Here is an 18,062-nt window from a genome sequence, read left to right as displayed (position 1 = left end):
TGGCAGTGGGGTGCCTGGCTGGCCTGGTTGGGGGATCTTGATCTCAGGGTTGTGAGTTTGAACTCCATGTTGGGTATAGAGAGGACATGAAACGAAAATATTTAACAAATAATAAATGGATGAACAAATAAAGCATGACATCAAAGGTAAGTGTTTGCTTATGTCTCACCTGCGAACAATTCTTGATCGCCCCTCTTGTCCTACTTGGCCCAGATGACATCCTCCACAAGGGATAGTACTGCCCCAGTGAAAGTGGGTGTCTTTCATTGTAACACCTGTGGTTCCCCTCGTTCTGCAGGGAGAGAAGAGCCGTGAAGCCACAAGTTCGGGGGATCAGCATACACCTAGGCAATGACCATTTCTGAACCCGGTAGCCAGAGCTCGGCCTCCTTTTAGGATGCGATGTCATAACGAAGCCTCTTTGGTCATTGTCTTGGATACAGGGTGGAGGCTAAACTAGAATTAGGAAGAACAAAAGAGGAGGAAAACCTGAAGCTGAAAGAGAGGAGGACAGATTTCACCATCTGTAGCCTACACAGGGACCTGGTGTCCTTTCCTAGAAGGGACACCCCCTCCGTAGGATGCTTCCTGCCTCTCTGTGCTCCTTTTTGAAACCCAGCAGGCACATCTCCATGCATCCAGTACCTCTGTAGTCATGGTTTATAGCGTCTACCATGTATCCTATTGGGGACCACAGCATCGTGTATGTAACTATCCGGCTGCTGTTTGACAACATTGGGGGATTCCGACTTTATGGTTTTGGGTTGTGTGTGTGTCTATCACATTCAGATATCACATGCAGCTATGATCCTCTGGCTGGGTCACCCAAATACCGAAATGGTTGGCACAACATCATTTCTGGTGCTGGCGCTGGGCAGATAGCTGGGCTCTCCTTGCCGACTCGGGGCTCGCTCCTGCAGTGACTTTCCACTGGAGGGTCAGCTGAGCTGGAAGGTCCAACTCAGCCAAATTCCCATGTCCTCTGGGGGTCCCGCTGAGCGCCTGCTGTTTCTCTTCTCCCAGATGCCTCTCCAGCAGGGAGCCAGACCTCAGCGCCGCCCTGTGGGGGGATCCTGAGGAGCTGGCTGACCATGGCGGGGAGCCCTGTTGCTGCCTGTGTGTGGGAGTCGAGTTGGGGTCTGGACTGGGGTTCTCGGTCCCCTGTGCTGCCTGGGCTTCTGGCGAGCCCCATGCTCACCCAGCCCCTACTCACTAGGGCGAGGAGGGTGCCCTCCACACGCTGGTGTGAGAGATCCAGCACCACAAGGTGTGCAGGCTGAGTCCACCTGGTGAGGGTGGCCCAGGTTCGTGAGCTGCAAGTGTGGGACCCAGGAAAGTTAACAAAAATCCCCTACCCCTGGACAAGCAGAGCAGGACTGATTCCATTTTGTGCTACACCCACCTCCTCCCCTATGACCCCCACATGAGCTGCTTATTGCTTAAGGCGCTGCCCCACCCTAGTCAGGCCGCTAGGCACACCCTAATCAGAAATTGGCTCATAACAATGTAACCCTGCTTTGTGCCCCCCAAAACTGTGCGACGATTCTGACCAAAGTAATAGGCCAGCTCAAGTGGATACTATTTGGTAAGGTCTAATTCAATTGGCCACCTGCGTGTGGACCATCATGACTGTGCAACTTTCTGCATATCCCATGGGCCACTGGCCCCTGTAAAGCTGCTATGCCTCTTAGTCTCAGGATCCACGTCCCTGCTCCGCTGTGTTGGTGAAATTACACCGAAGCTCCAGCTTGTAAAGAAACCCTCGGGAGTTTCCATCGGTGTGGGCTTCTTGGTGGTTTCCCTGATATACAATCTTGGGCACAACACCAGGGCCTGGTGTCCTGACATCCCTTCCAGGGCCACGCTGACCGCCCCACAGACCCTTTGTGCCCCAGGCACACAGGCACGGGGATGCGGGGATGGGAGGAAGTGCCCCGGAACTCGGCCATCCTTGGCCCTCAGGACAGAGGGAGCACAGACCTCCCAGGTCGCTGTGCACAGACCCTGGTGACCTGAAGCTCCCTGGCTTTCTCTCTGTCCCAGCCCCACCTGGCCCGGGGGACACAGCCTGAGTCCAAGTAAAGTCTGTGGGGTCCTGACCCTGGCGTCTGGCTGCCCCTGGAAGGCACGTGGGGACGTCAGCTCTGTGTACCTGGTGGCGACCCTGCAGGGGCTGTTTGGGGCCTGGATGGTGCCCCCTCCTCCTCTCTGGGTGTCTCTTCACGCCCCATGCACAGAGTTCTGGGAGACACAGAAACGGGCTGGCTGTGCATTTTTGCACAACACTTTATTGACTTTTTACAGCAAAGGGGCTCAGAGCCTAATGCGTACCTTCCCCTGGGGAGGGAGACCTTTCTGTCCTTTAGGGGAGGGCAATAATCACACGGTGTGGAGAGGCGGGTGCTAGAGTCCACATTGTGGGAACATGTGTGGACTCCGGGTGGGGGCGTGTGTCCTGAGATTTCAGCCTGAGTGACTGTTCTGAGGACAGCAGAGATGACCTGGACCTGCAGCTCATGGGCTCCTGTACTGGGGCCCCGCAGGGCAGCTGGACCCCTGCCTTGGACCCTCTGGGGCCCCAATACCTGGAAGAGCCTGCCTCCTGGTGTGGGGTTGGGTGGGGCCAAGCGGCCTATCCATCCTCTCCCTACCCTGGGGTGTCCCGGGATCCCCCAGTCTACCCTAGGTTAGCGACCTGGATCTGTGGGGCACGCCCAGGGCCCAGGAGGCCACATCCACCTGTGAGAGGGCTCGCTCAGCCTGGGGCCAGAATCCAGGGCTGGCCAGGACCATGGGGGCCTGGATCCCATTAGTCTTTGTGTTGGGCCTGGGAGGGGCTCAATTCAAACTAGTCCCCACAGAGCACAGAGCCAGGTCAGCCCAGGTCCCTCTGGGTTAAGGGCTGGTGTCCTGTGTCCTGTGCAGGGTGTGCCGCCCTCCAGGACAGACAGTGGGCGGAGGCAGGGCCCAATGTATCCTCTGCACCACTCACCTACACCCAGCCTTTCGGGGATCTCTGCCTTCCCTCCTCCCTGCAACCTCTGGGTTCTCTATGGGACAATAGGGCTTCTGATGGGAGGAGGGTATCCAGAGAACCCCGGGGAGGTTGAGCATGTCCCACAGGGGGCAGCTGCACTGGGTCCTTGCTGGGGACCGATGGTGTGGGGGTGGATGGTGTGGGGTAGGGATATGATGTTGGTGGAATATTAGGAAGGTACAAATATTAGCCTTTAGTCAATATTAAAATATTCTCATTAATCAAAGACCATACTTTATTCAGATTTCCTTAGTTTTTGCTAAGTTACCATCCCTCATATCACATTCCGTTTGTACTCAAGTTTTCTTAGGCTCCTCTAGATTGTGACAGTCTTTCTGCCTTTCCTTGTTGTCGTTGAAATGGAACACTTTGAGAAGTAGAGTATTTTGTAAAATTTACCTCAGTTGGGAAATGTCTGTTATCTCATGATTAAACTCTTTTTGTGGATTATATAAAGAGATATACTGCCATTTTCATTATATCATATAAAGGATAGATATTATCAACATAATTTATCAGTCTTGGTATCAGTCTGATCATCTTGCTGAGGTAGTGTTTGTCAGCTTTCTCCGTTGTAAAGTGATTATTATGATTATGATTATTATTATATTATCATTTTTATATACACATTTTCATATTCTATTTTGTAGAAGGAAGGTACTATGTGTATTCCATACATATGAGTGGGAGGCTATGCTAATCAACTTGAGGGTGGAATGTCTGTACAACTTCTTTGAAATTCTTCTACATGGGAGATTTCTCTTCCTTCTGGGTTTGTTTGTTTGTTTCTTTTTAAAGATGTCATTTATTTATTTGAAAGAGAGAGGAGAGAAAAACCAAGAGCGAGAGGGGCAGATGGAGAGGGAGAAGCAGGTTCCCTGCAAACAGGGAGCCTGCCTTGGGAATTGGATCATGATCTGAGCCTAAGACAATAGCTTATGTGACTGAGCCACCCAGATGCCACTTTTTCTTTCTTTTTCCTTTTTTTAATAATAAATTTACTTTTTATTGGTATTCAATTTGCCCACATACAGAATAACAACCAGTGCTCAGCCCGTCAGTACATGTCACCCATTCACCCCCACCCCCACCCTCCTCCCCTTCCATCACCCCTAGTTCATTTCCCAGAGTTAGGAGTCTTTATATTCTGTCTCCCTTTCTGATATTTCCCACACATTTCTTCTCACTTCCCTTATATTCCCTTCACTATTATCTATATTCCCCAAATGAATGAGAACATACAATGTTTGTCCTTCTCCGATTGACTTACTTCACTCAGCATAATACCTTCGAGTTCCATCCACTTTGAAGCAAATGGTGGGTATTTGTTGTTTCTAATGTCTGAGCAAGGACCACCTTTTCTCTCTCTTCATCTTCTGAGTCTCCTATGATATGAATGTTATTGTTTTAATAAGTGGATGACTTCCCTACGTCTGTCTCTGTGGTCTATAACCATTCTTGTTTTGAAGGCTTCCACTTGGGACTGCATCTCAGTTATACCATTTTTAACATTGGCCTGACTAGATTTTAGTTCTTTTATTTCTATAGTAAAGGTTTCTCTAGTTTTCTTCTGTGCTCTTTTTCTAGCCCAGCTGTTGTCTTTATAATCATTGTTTTAAACTGTAGTTAGATATCATATATGTGTATTGATGAACTTCCTGGCTGTGAGTAGACCTCATGTTATTTTATGGAGGTGATTTTCTCCATCTCATTATATTTTCCAGAAAAGAAAGAAGGAAGAAAAAGGAAAAACAAGAAAAACAATAACAACTGCCCTCCCTCCCAAAAAACAAAACAAAACAAAATAAAACCCAGATTATTTTGGCCTGCTTGTTAAAAGATTCTAAATCCCAAAATACAAACAATTAAAGTGATCCCTGGGTGACGCAGCGGTTTAGTGCCTGCCTTTGTTCCAGGGCATGATCCTGTAGACTCTGGATCAAATCCCACGTCGGGGTCCCAGTGCATGGAGCCTGCTTCTTCCTCTGCCTGTGTCTCTGCCTCTCTCTCTCTCTCTCTCTCTCTTTCTCTCTGTGACTATCATAAATAAATTGAAAAAAATTAAAAAAGAATCACAATTAAAGTACTATGAAAGTAAAAATAAGAAATATATAAGGTACATACATAGAAATTAAAATAAGGCAATTAATAAAAAGGAATCAAAGAAAATAAATGAAAAAAGAGCACAAAGTACAAAGGAATCTAGACCCTACTTTCCAGGCAGAGCTTAAGCTCTGCAGCCACTGTGGTCCAACAACTTGGTGGCAGCGAATGCTCTGTGTGGGGTCTGGGGATGGGCCATGGTGCTGATTGTCAGGTGCACATCTGCCTGGGAGATGCACCTGCGGGGGTCAGAGGCGGGGTGGGCGTCAGCGCCTCTGGGCTCAGCGGGCTGTGCTGCCCTGTTCATGAGACCTGGCCCTGATAGGCGGGATGTAGGTGGGGTCTCTGGGTCCTCTGGCTCTGGGGCAGAGCATCCCCCACCCCAGTCTGCTGGGGCCTCCACAGAAGAGCGGCCAAGCCCCCAGGTCTCCGCGGCTTCTCTCAGAACCCAGCGTTCACTCTACCTGTGTCCGAGCTTCTTTTGGTTTTCTCTTTTTATCTCAGACTGTTGTGCCCAAGATTGCTAATCCGGAAACCACTGAGAAGCTGACTCCAAGGCAAACACATGAGAGTTTATTTACAAGCTTGAGCTTCTGTCCAAGTATACCCGACAGAGCAGAGCAGGGACTTGGACCCTGAGGTGGGTTTTAGCTTAGTTTTAAGGGTTGGTCTCGGGGTACTCCCGAAGGGCTGGAGCAATTCCTCAAGTTCTTTTTTTTTTTTTTAAACTTCTTTTTTTTTTTGCTTAAAGATTTTATTTTTTTTATGATAGTCACAGAGAGAGAGAGAGAGAGGCAGAGACACAAGCAGAGGGAGAAGCAGACTCCATGCACCGGGATCCCGATGTGGGATTCGATCCTGGGTCTCCAGGATCGCGCCCTGGGCCAAAGGCAGGCGCCAAACCGCTGCGCCACCCAGGGATCCCCCTCAAGTTCTGTTTACATTTTGATATGGGGCCTTCAAAGGCATTGAGATCTATTCTCATTCTAATAGGGGCTTCCTGCACTTGGCCCGGGCTCAGTTTTTATTCTATTGTGGGGCTTTCCAGGGTATTAAGCTATAAACTTTTGTTATTTTCCTGTAACTGAAGTAATGTAAATTTCAGCTCTTCTTCACAGGGGCCTTGGATGGCTGGACATGTCAAACGCTGAACTTAAAGTGGAAAGGCCTTCATTTTCTCGGCCTCCTTGTGTCCCTTCCCATCCTATCTACCTCCTTCCCCCTTCCCTGGAGCTCCTAAGAGAGCAATTGCTAATGACCTCAGCCTGGCAGCCTGTGTTGGGGGACAGGCCCAGGGATTTGGGATCAGGAAGACCTGGGGCTCGGTCGTCCCAGCTGTGCAGCGGGATTTGATGCTGCAACTCTTATTCCCTAAGGCTATCTTGACAACTGACTTTGTACATAGAAAATCTGTCCTTTCTCTTTATAAGACGAAGAGCAAGTCAAAGTGTTTTTTCTCTGCCCATCTGATTGCTCAGATTCCCAGGATAGATGTGGGCCCGCATCCACCCTGACAGGAACACCTGGGCCGCTTCAGGAGCTGCAGGGAGGCTTCAGGAAGCTGTGGTGCCGCGTCCACTCTGGCAGGAGCTCCCGGGCCACTCAGGACATAATTTGAGTCTTCTGGAAGGTGGGGGCCACATCCATGGTGTCAGGACCCCTGGCCTCCTCAGAATCCGCAGTGAGGCTATGGGAGGACTTGGGGCCACGCCCACACAACAGGACGCTGACGTCCTCAGGACCCCCGGTGTAGACTTCAGGAAATATGGGGATGCTTCCATGCAGACAGAAGACCCCAGCCTTGTCAGGGCCTGTGGTGAGGTGTAAGAAAAATGTGGGTGCTGAATCCAAACTGACAGGAGTCTCCATCCTCTTTAGGATCAGCACTTTGGCTTCAGGACATATGGGGCTGCGTCTATGCTGACAGGAGCCCACAGCCCCCTCAGGACCCGCAGTGAGTTTTCTGGGGGCCATGGGGCCATGTCCAGGCTGACAGGAGCCCTCGGCCTCCTGAGGACCTGCTGTGAGGCTTCCAGAGGATGTGAGGCATAGTCCACAGTGACAGGAGACCCGGCGTCCTCAGGACCCGCTGACTATGACTCAGGAACACGTGGGGCCACATCCACACTCACAGGATTCTGGCTTCCTCAGGACCCCCTGGAGGACTCTGGAGGTGCCATTGTGGGCCACGTCCACATCAGAAGGGACTACTCAGAACCACAGGGTAAGTGAATGGGTAGAATGAATGGTAGGGTCAGGGGAGGGGAGGTAGGTGGTGGTTAAGTTAGGTTAGATGTTAGGGTTTAGTGATTATGCTTATGGTTACAGATTAGAGGATAGCGTGAGGGATAAGGGTAAGGGTCAATGGTTAGGAGTTAGGCTGGGGGTTAGGGATTAGGGAAAGGAGTTAGGGTTAGTGTTAGGGACAGGATTTAGAGTTACGGTTAGGGTTTAGGCTTAGGGATTAGGGCAGGATGTTAGGAGTTGGGGTTAGGATTATGGTTAGTGTTAGGGTTGTGATTAGGTTTGCAGTTAGGGTTAGGGGTTAGGGTGTGAGTTAGGGTTAGGGGTTAGCGTTAAGGGTTAGAGTTAAAGTTAGGCCTAGGTTTAGGATTAGGGCGAGGGTTAGGCTTAGGATAGGGTTTAGTGCTAGTGTTAGGGTTAGTGTTTGGTTAGGGGTTAGGGATGGGTCAGGTCAGGTCAGGGTAGGGTTAGGGTACAGTTTTGGAAAAGGGTAAGAGATAGGGTTAGGCAGTGGGTTAGGGATTAGTTTTAGGGTAGGGGTAGTGTACAGTTTGGGGTATGAGATAGGGTTAGTATTAGAGGGTTAGGGTTAGGGTACAAATTAAGGTTAGGAATAGGATTTGAGTACATTAAGTTAAGGTTAGGGTTAGAGGTTAGGGTTATGATTAGATTTAAGGTAAGGGTCAGGGTTAAGGAAACCTCAGAATAGGTTTAGGAGTTAGGGTGTGGCTTGGCAGGTAGGTTCAGTGAATGTGTTTTGGTCTTGGGGTTTGTGTTTGGTTTTTGATTAGTGATAGTTCTTGTTTAAGGGTTAGGTTAACATTAGGCTTAAGTGTAGGGTAAGGGTTATGTCTGTGTATGGTTAGAGTTTGTGTCTTGGCATGTGCCTGCACTGGGACTCCTAGCATCTTGGGCAGTTTAGTTTGATGCACTCTATTTAGGTTTTGGGTTCAAAGATAGCCTGACTCCACCAAGTCAGTGGCCTCCCCAGAGAATCAAAATCCAGTCTTCTCTGGGGTGAGAATAGGCATGCAGGATTCTCCTGAGCTGAGCTAAGGAGGGGATTTGTGGCTCTAAATACTCTTTATTTGGATTTTCAGTTGCCTTTCTGATTTTATCTCTTGTGTGCACATGTATCCTCTATACTACCAATTATTATTTTAAAGTTTTACTTGAATTCCTCTTTGTAAACACAGTATGATATAGTTTCAGGTTTACCACATAGTGATTCAACCCTTGAATACAACGCCTGGTACTGGTCAGAAGTGACCTCCACAATCCCCATCCCCTGATTTCCCACCCCCCACCTTCCTCTGGTATTTATTAGTTTATTCTCTGTGGTTAAGAGTGTGTTTCTTGCTTTGCATCTCTCATCCCACCCTTTGCCCCTTTGCCAGTTTGTTTGGTTTCTTAAAATTCACATGTGAATGCAATTGTATGGTATTTGGTATCTGTATTCTCTGACTGACTGAGTTCATTTAGCATAAGTCCCTTCCACTTCTCCCACGTCATTGTAAATGACTTCATTTCATCCCTTCTGATGACCCAGTGATGTTGCAGTGTGTATATTTAACACATCGTCTCTGCCTATTCATCTGTCGATGGACATTTTTGCTCTATACACAGTTTCGCTGTTGTTGATAACGCTGCTACCAACACTGGGCTGCATGTTCCTCTTAAAATCTACTAAACTACTTTTGTATCCTCGGGGTAAATACCTAGCTGTGCAATTTTGGAATCGTAGGGTAGCTCTATTTTTAACGTCTTTTTTTAATTTTTTTTTATGATAGTCACAGAGACAGAGGCAGAGACACAGGGAGAGAAAGAAGCAGGCTACATGCACTGGGAACCCGACGTGGGATTCGATCCCGGGTCTCAGGGATCACGCCCTGGGCCAAAGGCAGGCACCAAACCACTGCGCCACCCAGGGATCCACTATTTTTAATTTCTCGAGGACCCTCCAGACTGTTTTCCACAGTGGCTGCACCTTTATTTATGTATTCATGAGAGACACAGAGAGGCAGAGTTATAGGCAGAGGGAAAATGAGGCTTCATGCAGGGAGCCTGATGTAGGATGTGATCCCCCAGGACCCCGGGAACATGACCTGAGCCAAAGCAGATGCTCAACCACTGAGGCACCCAGGTGCCTCACTGATTCAATTTCTTTGCTAGTTATGGGTCTGTTCATATTTTCTATTTCTTCCTATTTCAGTTTTGCTCGTTTGCACATTTCTAGGGATTTGTCCATTTCTTCCAGGTCTCCAGTTTGTTAGTGTATAATCTTTCATAGTATTCCCTTATAATCGTCTTATTTTTCTGATGTTGATTGTGATCTCTCTTCTCTCATTTGTGATTTTATTTATTTAGGTTTTCTCTTTTCTCGTTGATAAGGCTGGCTAGGGCTTGATCCATTTTATTAATTATTTTGAAGAACCAGCTCTTAGTTTCGTTATTCCATTCTACTGTTTTGTTTTTTCTGCATTGTTTATTTCTGCTCTCATCTTTATTTTTTCCCTTCTTCTGTAGTATTTAGGCTTTGTTTCCTATTCCTTTACCAGCTCCTTTAGGTTTAGGGTTAGGTTGTGTATTGGAGACTTCTTGTTTCGTGAGGCCTGTATTGCTATGTACTTCCCTCTTAGGACTGCCTTTGCTACATCCCAGAGGTTTGGAGAAACATATTTTCATTTTCATTTGTTTTAAATTTCCTCTTTAATTTCCTGGTTGCTCCATTCATTCTCTAGTAGGATGTTCATAATCTCCACGTATTATTGGTCTGTCCAATTTTTTTTCTTACTGTCGACTTCGAGTTTCATAGCGTCGTGGTCCAAAAATGTACAAGGGGTGATATCATCCTTCTTGTACCTGTTGTACCTGTTGAGGGCTGATTTGTGGCCCATGATATGATCTTTTCTGGAGAAAGTCCCATGTGAACTTGAAAGGAATGTGTATTCTGCTTTAGGAAGAAATGTTCAGACTATATCTGTTGGGTCCCTGTGGTCCAGCGTGTCAAGGCTATTGTTCCCCTGTTGATTTCCTGCATAGACAATCGGTCCATTGCCATAAGTGGGTGGGTGTTAAAATCCCCTGTCATTGTATTATTATCAGTGTGTTCCTGTACGTTTGTTGGTAATTGTTTTCCATATTTAGGTACTCCCATGTTGGCAGCATAAATATTTAGTTGTTTGATCCTGATAGAGAGTCTTTTTAACTATGAAATAATGCCATTCTTCATCACTTCTTACAGTATTTGTTCTTTCTTTTTTGAGATTGAATATATAATTTATTTATTCATGAGAGATACACAGAGAAGCAGAGGCAGGAACATAGGCAGAGGTAGAGAAAGGCTCCCCAAAGGGATGCCGATGTGGGACTCGATCCTGGGATCCCAGGAACACACCCTGAGCTGAAGGCAGATGCTCAACCACTGAGCCACCAGGTGTCCCCCAGGGTTTGGTTTCAAATCTAGTTTTTCTAATATAAGCATTGGTCCTCCAGCTTTCTTTTCAAAACCATTAGCGTGATAGATGATTTTCTATCCCCTGACTTTCAATCAGCTGGTGTCTATAGGTCTAAGATGAGCATCTAGTAGGCAGCATACCTATGGACCTTGTTTTTTTAATAACGATTTTATTTTTGAGAGCATGAGAGAGAGAGAGAGAGAGAGAGAGAGAGAGGCAGAAAACTAGGCCAAGAGAGAAGCAGGCTTCCCACCAGGAGCCCAATATGGACTCGATCCCAGACTCTAGGATCACATCCTGATTCAAAGGCAGAGGCTCAAACCCTGAGCCACCCAGGCATCCCGGATCCTGTTTTTTAAGGCACTCTGATACCCTATATCTTTTGATTGGAGCATTTAGTATCAGCATTCAGAGTGCTTATTCAAAATATGAACTTTGTGCCTTTGTGTTACCGATAGAGTTGGTGTTTCTGGTGACATTCTCTGGTCCTTTCTAGTCTTTGTTGCTTTTGGTCTCTTTTTTTCCCCCACTAGAATGGTCCCTCTGAAAATTCCTTACTGGACTGATTTAGTGGTCATGAACTCCTTTATACTTTGCCTGTCTGGGAAAATCTTTCCCTCTCTTTCTATCCTGAATGACACCCTTGCTGAAGCAAGAATTCATACAAATTGGACTCCAATAAAAAGAAATATAAAAACATAAAATAAATTTTTGCTATTATGATTGTGGAAAATGGCATTTAGTAGGAAAAGCAGAAGCTGAAATAGAAGAGGAATGATTTCACCATCCATGGCCTTCACAGGGACCTGGTGTCCTTTCCTAGGAGGGCCCCCCCCTCTGTAGGATGCTTCCTGCCCCTCTGCGCTCTTTTTTGGAACACAGCAGGCACATCTCCGTGCCTCCAGCACCTCTGCAGTCATGGTTTATAGCATCTTCCAGGTATCCTATTGGGGACCACGGCATCGTGTATGTAACCATCCAGCTGCTGTTTGACAACATTGGGGGGATTCTGACTTTTTTGGTTGTGGGGTGTGTGTGTGTCTATCACATGAAGCTATCACATGCAGCTATCAGATCTTCCGGCTGGGTCACCAAAATGCCGAAACGGTTGGTACAACATCATTTCTGGTGCTGATGCTGGGTGGCTAGCTGGGCTCTCCTGGCTGACCCAGGGCTCGCTCCTGAGGTGAATTTCAGCCAGAGGGTCAGCTGAGGTGGAAGGTCTGGCTCGGTCACAATCCCATGTCCGGCAGTGGGTCTCCCCAAGCGCCGCCTGCTTCTCTTCTCCCCGATGCCTCTCCAGCAGGGAGCCGGACCTCGGGGCCACCCTGGGGGGATCTCCAGAGGTGCCGGGTGCCCATTACGGGGAGCCATGGGGCAGCCTGTGTGTGGGAGTAGGGGTGGTGATGGGGATGGTGTTCCTCGGTCCTCTGTGCTGCCTGGCCTTCAGGACAAGCCCCATGCTCACCCAGCCCCTACTTACTAGGGTGAGGAGGGTGCCCTCTACACACTGGTGTGAGAGATCCAGCACCACAAGGTGTGCACAGTGAGTCTACCTGGTGAGGGTGGCCCAGGTACATGATCTTCAAGTGTGGGGCCCAGGAAATTTATCAAAAATCCCCTACCCCTGGACAAGCAGAGCAGGACTGATTCAATTTTGTGCTACAACCGCCACCTCCCCTATGACCCCCACATGACCTGCTTATGTCTTAAGGCGTTGCCCCAACCCAGTCAAGCCGCTGGGCACACCGTAATCGTAAATCGGCTCATAACAATGTAACCCTGCTTTGTGCCCGCCAAAACTGCACGCCGATTATGACCAAAGAAATAGGCCAGGTCAAGTGGATCCTATAGGGTAAGGTGTAATTCAATCGGCCACCTGCATGTGGACCGACACGACTGTGCAACTTTCTGTGTATCCCATGGGCCAATGGCCCCTATAAAACTACTACACCTCTTAGTCTCAGGGTCCAAATCCCTGCTCTGCTGTGTCGGGTGCACTAGGACACAAGCTCCAGATTGTAAGGAACCCTTGGGAGTTTGCATCGGTGTTGGCTCCTCAGTGGTTTCTTGGATTCACAATCTTGGTCACAACTCAAAGGCCTACTGTCCTAACATCCCTTCTAGGACCATGCTGACTGCCCGGCAGGCCCTCTCTGCCCCAGGCACACAGGCACAGGGATGCGGGGAGGGGAGGAAGTGCCCCGTACCCGGCCAGCCACGGACTCCTGGAAAGAGGGAGCACAGACCTCTGGGTCGCTTTGCATAGACCCTGGTGACCTGAGGCTTCCTGGTGTAACTCTGTCCCAGGCCCTCCTGGCCCGTGGGGCACAGCCTGAGTCCCAGTAAAGTCTGTTGGGTCCTGACACCGGCATCAGGCCACCCGTGGAAGGCACGTGAGGACGTCAGCTGGGTGTTCCTGGCGAGGCCCTGCAGGGGCTGGTGTGGCCTATGTGGTACCCCCTCCTCCTCTCTGGGGGTCTCTCCATGCCCCGTGAACAGTGTTCTGGGAGACACAGAAGCGGGCTGGCTGTGCATTTTCACACCACAAGACTTTATTGACTTTCTACAGTAAATGGGCTCAGAGCCGAGCGTGCAGGCCTTCCCCTGGGGATGGAGACCTTTCTGTCCTTTAGGGAAGGGCAAGAATGACATGGGTTGGGGATGGATGCCGGAGTCCCCCACCTGGAAGCATGTGTGGACTCTGGGTGGGGGCGTGTGTCCTGAGGTTTCAGTCTGAGAGACGGTTCTGAGGACAGCAGAGCTGACCTGGACCTGCAGCTCATGGGCTTCTGTGTTGGGTCTCCACAGGGCAGCTGGACCCTGGCCTCAGGCTCCCTGGGGCCCCAGCACCTGTAGGAACCAGCCTCCTGGTGTGGGTGCGGGTGGGGCCCACCATCCAGCTGTGAGAGGGCTGGCTTAGCCCGGGGCCAGAATCCAGGGCTAGCCATGGCCGTGTGGGCTGGATCCCATTAGTCTTTGTGTTGGGCCTGTGGTGGGGGCTCAAATCACCCCAGCCCTCACAGAGCCCAGGGCCAGGCCAGCCCAGATCCCCATGGGTTAGGGGCTGGTGTCCTGTGCAGTGTTTGCCGCCCTAAATGAGGGACAGTGGGCGGAGTCAGGGCACAGTGGGTCCTCTGTACCACTCAACTGCACCCACCCTGACGGGGGCTTCCTGTCTTCCCTCCTCCATGCAACCCCTGAGTACTCTATGGGACACCCGGGCTTCTGATGGGATTAGGGTATCCAGAGAACCCCGGGGAGGCTGAGCTTGTCCCACAGGGGGGACCTGCATCGGGTCATTGCTGGGGGCCAATGGTGTGGTGGTGGATGGTGTGGGGGCAGGGGTATGATGGTGGTGGAGTGTGGGGGATTGTGTAGGGGTGATGGTGTTGGGGTATAGTGTGAGTGCGGATTGTGTGGGACTGTGTGGGTGTGAGGGGATGTGTAGGTGGGATACCATTGGGGATGATGATGTAGGAGGATGGTGTGAGAGTGGGGAATGTGGGGGATGTTGTGGGGGGCCTGCGGACACAGGAAATCTCCTTCCTCTATGATGCTAAGGAGACATCTACAGTTAAAGGCGACTAGTCTGGGGTTTGCAGTGACACCTGCCCCTGGGGATCCGTGTGGTCAGTGCAGGGCCCTGGCTGGACCGGGGGCATTATCTGGGGGTCATTTTACTATATATGCTTTCAAATTGCAAATTGTCTCAAATTAAATGCATAAAATTTAGAATAATATAAAGCACCGAGAGTGGGTGTCACTCTGACCCGTCCGACCCTCATGGGATCGATGTGGTCCTGCTCCAGCCGTGGCTATGCAGCCTGGCCCCCAGGTCCGGTTCCTGCCCCCCTCGTCCCCCACCCCATCCCCTGCTTCTCAGGGAGCCATCCCTCTCCTCTTTGGTCTTCAGCTCCCATGGCTACCCCTGGAGGCCCCATCCTAGTGGCCTCCTCATTCCCGAGGCACCGGGAGTGTGGGCACGGGTGTCAGCCCCAGCATCCTACCATGGAGCAGTGTGTTGTTGGCTGCTATTGCTCCCCCGGCCTCAGTAGCCCCGTTTTCCCTACCCAGAAGGCCCCGGGCCTCCCTTGGTGTCCCGAAGACCCCTGGCCCAGCAGCCTCACCCGACCCCCTAGCCATCCCAAAATATGGTGTGGCTGCCGAACATCCTGTTGACGTCCAAGTCTACCTGCGTGATGTCCCTGGAGGAGACCAGGGCCTCCTCCTTCATTTCCTGTGGGAAACCCGGGGAGGAGGAGCAGGCGTCAGGGACACAGACCCCGACCTGTCACCAGCTGCTGTGCTGGGCAGGGAGCCCTGGGTCCACCATGGGAGTGTGTCCTGCCGAAACCTCTTTCCTTCCCCTGGGAGGCCAGGCATGGCGAAAGTGTCCACCGTGCCCGTGACACCTGTGTGAGTGCCTGTGCCCAGCTGTTGTGGGTGGGGAGGTGACTGTCAGCCTGGATGGGAGGAGATAGTGGTTCAGCCCAGGTGGGAGGGGATATGGGGGTGTTGTGCCCAAGATTGTGAATCCGAGAAACCACTATGGAGCTGACACTGATGCAAACACACAAGGGTTGATTTCCAAACTCGAGCTTGCGTCCAAGTACACCCGACACAGCAGAGCAGGGACTTGGACCCCAAGGTGGTGTTTTGCTTTTAAGGGCTTGTCTCGGCCTTCAAGGGCATTGAGCTCTGTTCTCATTCTAATAGGCGCTTCCAGCCCTTGGCATGAGCTCTGTTCTTATTCTATTGTGGGGCTTTGAGGGCATTAAGCTGTAAACTTTTGTTTTTTTCCTGTAACTGAAGTAATGTAAATTTCATCTCTTCTTCACGGGGGCCTGGGATGGCTGGACGGGTTCGAACGCTGAACTTAAAGTGGAAAGGCCTTCATTTTTTTGGCCTCCTTGTGTCCCTTCCCATCCTATCTAGCTCCTTCCCCCTTCCCCGGAGCTCCTAAGAGAGCAATTGCTAATGACCTCAGCCTGGCAGCATGTGTGGGGGACAGGCCCAGGGATTTGGGATCAGGAAGACCTGGGGCGCGGGCGTCCCAGCTGTGCAGCGGGATTCGATGCTGCAGACTCTTACTCCCTAAGGCTATCTTGACAACTGACTTCGTACATAAAAAAGCTGTCCTTTCTCTTTATAAGATGAAGAGCGATTCAAAGTGTTTTTTCTCTGCCCTTCTGAATGCTCAGATTCCAATCTGAGATGTATTTCCTGTTAATAAGGGTAATTTACTACTATCCGTAGTACTATGGTTAAAATATTCTGACTCAAGTAATTCAGAGGGATGAGGGTTTCTCATCTCTTTCTTCACAGCTCAGTCACTCCTCAGGAATTGCATCTTTATGGATTTGAAAGAACTGAGATATATTATTACCAGTGGTCCTATTATTATGTGAAGGATTCTTCCCTGAGATTCTTCTCCTGTTTCAACTGACACTGAAACACTTTGAACGCTTTGGAAGACAAATGTCAAGGAAATAAATGTTATGCACTCCTAATTTTAAATGCCCTTGCAATATGGTGTCTATTATAATAGAAGTATTTTTTATCTGATTTTTGCTATTTATTATCCGTTCCTGCTTTTCAGGTTGAGGAGACATTATACGTGTTCATAAGTGTTTTTCTTTCCTTCTGATATAAAATTATTACTTTCTTCCCATCGAAGGAAGTCTTTAAGAATAAGGCAAAAGTTAATTTAACTATTCTTAAAATGTCTTCACACTTGGAGCCTGATTCATTTACGTCAATTTTCTTTTTTTGTTTTTTTTTTTCATTTAAGTCAATTTTCAAAATAAATCTTATTTATTAGGAAAAAAAGAAAGATTTATAGGGAAATTGAGAAGATAGTACAGAGCATTCGCATGCACTTGCACTAATTTTCTCCAATTATTGATATCTTATATCAGTATGGTACAAATATTAGCTAATGAATCAATATTAAAATATTCGCATTAACCAAGGACCATACTTTATTCAGATTTCCTTAGTTTTTGCTAAGTTACCATCCCTCATATCACATTCCATTTGTCCTCCTGTTTTCTTTGGCTCCTCTGGATTGTGACAGTATTTCAGCCTTTCCTTGTTGTTGCACTGGAATACTTTGAGAAGTAGAGTATTTTGAAAATTTCCCTCAGTTGAGACATGTCTGTCGTTTATCTCATGATTGAACTGTTTTTGTGGATTATATACAGAGATATACTGCCATTTTCATTATATCATATAAAGGATAGATACTATCAACATGATTTATCAGTCTTGGTATCGATCTGATCATCTTGCTGAGGTAGTGTTTGTCATCTTTCTCCGTAGTTAAGTGATTCTTCCTCTTCTCCTTCTTCTTCTTCTTCTTCTTCTTCTTATTATTATTATTATTATTATTATTATATTATCATTATTATTTTAAGTTTTTCATAATATATTTTTTTATTGTATTTTTATTTTTTTATTTTTTTTATTGGTGTTCAATTTACTAACATACAGAATAATACCCAGTGCCCGTCACCCATTCACTCCCACCCCCCGCCCTCCTCCCCTTCTACCACCCCTAGTTCGTTTCCCAGAGTTAGCAGTCTTTACGTTCTGTCTCCCTTTCTGATATTTCCCACACATTTCTTCTCCCTTCCCTTATTTTCCCTTTCACTATTATTTATATTCCCCAAATGAATGAGAACATATAATGTTTGTCCTTCTCCGACTGACTTACTTCACTCAGCATAATACCCTCCAGTTCCATCCACGTTGAAGCAAATGGTGGGTATTTGTCATTTCTAATAGCTGAGTAATATTCCATTGTATACATAAACCACATCTTCTTTATCCATTCATCTTTCGTTGGACACCGAGGCTCCTTCCACAGTTTGGCTATCGTGGCCATTGCTGCAATAAACATCGGGGTGCAGGTGTCCCGGCGTTTCATTGCATTTGTATCTTTGGGGTAAATCCCCAACAGTGCAATTGCTGGGTCGTAGGGCAGGTATATTTTTAACTGTTTGAGGAACCTCCACACAGTTTTCCAGAGTGGCTGCACCAGTTCACATTCCCACCAACAGTGTAAGAGGGTTCCCTTTTCTCCGCATCCTCTCCAACATTTGTTGTTTCCTGCCTTGTTAATTTTCCCCATTCTCACTGGTGTGAGGTGGTATCTCATTGTAGTTTTGATTTGTATTTCCCTGATGGCAAGTGATGCAGAGCATTTTCTCATATGC

The 18,062-nt window shown here is 48.4% G+C and overlaps 1 long non-coding RNA gene across 8 annotated transcripts in view; it reads left to right on the top strand.

The window, feature by feature from the left end:
* LOC144301696 (uncharacterized) overlaps positions 1–18,062 on the top strand; it is a 102,729-nt gene that overhangs the window by 10,602 nt on the left and 74,065 nt on the right. For 6 of the 8 annotated variants that reach the window (XR_013368433.1, XR_013368427.1, XR_013368426.1 and 3 more), the window contains exons 2-3: positions 6,619–6,770; positions 7,019–7,364. This is a non-coding gene — a long non-coding RNA (uncharacterized LOC144301696). Of the gene's footprint in view, positions 1–5,644; positions 5,781–6,618; positions 6,771–7,018; positions 7,365–18,062 lie in introns of all 8 variants that reach the window. The other 2 variants (XR_013368430.1, XR_013368432.1) reach the window with 2 other exon arrangements.

This window comes from Canis aureus, chromosome 30 (assembly GCF_053574225.1).
Source record: "Canis aureus isolate CA01 chromosome 30, VMU_Caureus_v.1.0, whole genome shotgun sequence".
Classification (NCBI taxonomy): domain Eukaryota; kingdom Metazoa; phylum Chordata; class Mammalia; order Carnivora; family Canidae; genus Canis; species Canis aureus.
This window is presented reverse-complemented; position numbering and strand designations above follow the sequence as displayed.